The sequence below is a fragment of the Lotus japonicus genome, chromosome 3 (genome assembly GCF_012489685.1).
Source record: "Lotus japonicus ecotype B-129 chromosome 3, LjGifu_v1.2".
Taxonomy (NCBI): domain Eukaryota; kingdom Viridiplantae; phylum Streptophyta; class Magnoliopsida; order Fabales; family Fabaceae; genus Lotus; species Lotus japonicus.
Genome location: NC_080043.1, coordinates 67,187,016 through 67,189,908, shown reverse-complemented (window position 1 = coordinate 67,189,908; position 2,893 = coordinate 67,187,016). Strand labels below are relative to the sequence as shown.

The window sequence follows — 2,893 nt, the reverse complement described above, 5'->3', positions numbered from 1 at the left end:
TGTTGTCTTTTTGCCTTCAGAAACGTGATCCGTGCAACCGTTTCACTGTTGTCATTCGTATGCGATTCTCTTGAACTCACCCCGACCTCAAGGCTGCCTCCACCACCATGGAAGAGATTCAACTTCCAGCTTGAAGGTGTTCTTCCCTCGACTTGCAAGGTATGTTCTCTAGAAGTAGGGTTTTGTTGTTTCGTAAAATTTCGCCATGATTTTCATTTCTTCCTTTCTCAATTAAGGTCTTGAACGGATGCACTGGATGTTACTATATGTCTTCAGTTAAATCGTTGAATCTATGTGTCTGTCCTTTCAAGGTTTTCTTTTATGGTTCTGTTCTATTTGATTCTAAGTTATCAGCCCCTTGGTTCTATTCTTTAGAACTAGGAGTTGATAATTGGTGGAGTTATAAAGAGTTAGGCTTAGTCTTCCTACTTTTTTTTTTTCTTTTACTGCAAAATGGATTGGCTGCTTTGGCATAGTTGGAGGTTCTTCCCTTCTAAAATTTAGGTTAAATTCAGTGTTTGGAACATTTTAATGATCAGTTGTTGTTTTATTTCTACTTACAAATGATTTTTTTTTTTGAAATAGAACTACTTGGAGGTTTCATTTTGAATAAGACATAGGATTGGACCACTGCATATATGTTCCATGATTTGCGAGAGAAACATTTATCTCATAATGATCAAGGGTTTAAAGAAAGAATTGAACTCTGATATTTGATTCTCTTAGTTCTTTAGTAGCTTAATTGTAGAACGATTGTCTGCTATTGATTTTTGTTGGCTTAATTGATTTTCTCATTCAATTTCTTTTCTTTTTCTATTGATTGATCAAGTGAATTGTCAAAGTTCAAGTTCTATTGCGAATTTAACCCACCACCAATGTTTCCATTCTGTTCAAATTAGAAAACTTTATGCCCAGTTTTTTTTTTTTTTTTCTCTTCTTAATTTGAGCTCGATAGTTGATACCCAATGGGGGAAAGATTCCATCTCGGTTGGTTTCGTTTCATTTGGTCACCAATGGAAAAGTCAAGGATTTTTAGTTGCCTTACATTGGGAAATTGTATCACAGTTTTCTGTTTTGAATTTTTTTTTAAATGGGATTTTTTGCTACTGTTATAGGGATAGGAAAATCATGGCGACTGCAACCATGGCCACTGCAGCCGGTACAACTGCTCTTTTGTACTACACATTGAATAGGAAATTTGGCTGATTTCAGAGGTGAGATATTCCTCTTCGTGTACTACTTCTTTTTGTCCAGTCTGAGAGAGTTTGTAGCTTTTCTTCTGCTTTGAGTGATGCAGGCTTCCCATTTGAAACATAAATGAAATATTTGATTTTGTTGGCATTAGCCTAACATTTGATCTATTGTTGTTGTTTTAGAGATCCAATCTTATTGAATGTTTTAGGGATCCAATCTTTCTCGGTTAAGGTATTCCATACTTTTAGTTTTTCATTTAATTTATTTACTCTTTTGATTTGCCTTTCATGTGTTATTCGTAATTGGTACTGCATTCTGACTTAGGCTCCCATCTGCTCTCCTCCAAGGCCAATGTAACATCTTTTATTGTTTATCCATTTGGTTAGTGTCAATTCTATCCAACATTATCTTATATGTGTTCTTCCTCACCAATCTTATTGACCATTTGAGTGACTTAACTCCTTCTCTGCGACCTTGCTCTGCCAACACAATTAAACCAAATAGGGCTTCTCTTTCATTGCAATGAACTGCGGTTGAGAGAGAGAGAGAGAGAGAGAGAGAGAGAGTCAGTCAGTGATGGTATGAGCCTACAGCAGAGGGTGCGATTTCTAATGGGGTTTCTACTCATGGATTTTCCTGTGGACAGAGAGAAAGGACTTGAAGGTAACCTACAATCTTATCTATTTCTTTCTTTTGTTTTGATTGATAATATACCTTTTAAAGCTGAATGATGAAAGTAAGATAGATCAACTGATAGTATACCTTTCTGCTTCATTGTATTCTGATTTGTAGAATTGCTTATGGTTTCACGATTTGGTCAACTGATGTGTGTTTAGGCAGTGCATGATGTAAACTGGACCATTTTCCTTTTGTAAACACGATGTTGATTGTTTTTGTGGACTATTGGATTGGTATGGCTCAAGGAATTGTTCAAAAATATGGAAGTTCTAAACATAAGGAACCCATTTCCCACCAAGAAAGTCCTATGTAGAACTGAGGTTGGTGTCAAAATCCCTACCCTGCGTCCTCCTCTTTTGAGTCCAATACATGTGCTGCTGATTTTGGTGCCAAAACCAAGGATTCATAGAACTCAGAAACTTAAAGAATAAAATTTAAAATGAGTTATGGAATTTTTTCTACCATATCAAGTACGCTTATGTCCTGATATAACACTTTCAATCATCAGATAAAAAGATCTCATTCATACACTACAAGTTTTGATGTCTGATCCTTCTTTGTGTGTTTTCTAGGGATTGTGTAATTTCTTCTTACTAGGTGTACTTTATCAATAGAAAAAAATTCGACTTTTTCGTTTCTTTTCATGAGTTTTTCTCTTGCAGTGATTGATAACCAATGATTTTCATTTTGTAATTAATTAATTTTCATGCATGTTGCAGATACCTTAAGATGTAGAAAACCAATGCTTTCAAGAGTGCACCTTTTTTCTTGGTGAGTTTGTTGCTCAGTCCCTCGCATGTTGTGGCTGCTTTGAGCTGTGAAGATTGCATATTAGAAAGAGTGTGGCTTCTTAGCTTGCTCATCAAAAAGTGGTTGTGGTTGGGTAGCTTTACTTCTCTAGCTTAAAGTGGACTTCCTTTCCCTTTTGTCTTTGATGTAGAACCACTTAGAATTAGAACTTGATGTAGAACCACTTTGACAAGTATTTGAATGGTTTGAGATATGTTTTTCTTCTTTACAA

At 35.6% G+C, this 2,893-nt stretch overlaps 1 long non-coding RNA gene across 6 annotated transcripts; it reads left to right on the top strand.

Moving 5' to 3' along the window:
- On the top strand, positions 1-2,893 carry LOC130745415 (uncharacterized). 6 transcript variants are annotated; one of them, XR_009021744.1, is made up of 6 exons: positions 1-159; positions 1,116-1,214; positions 1,377-1,425; positions 1,519-1,857; positions 1,987-2,192; positions 2,592-2,893. It is a non-coding gene; the product is annotated as an uncharacterized LOC130745415 (long non-coding RNA). The 6 variants fall into 6 exon arrangements; XR_009021743.1 differs by having other exon boundaries at positions 1,377-1,857; XR_009021745.1 differs by having other exon boundaries at positions 1,116-1,425.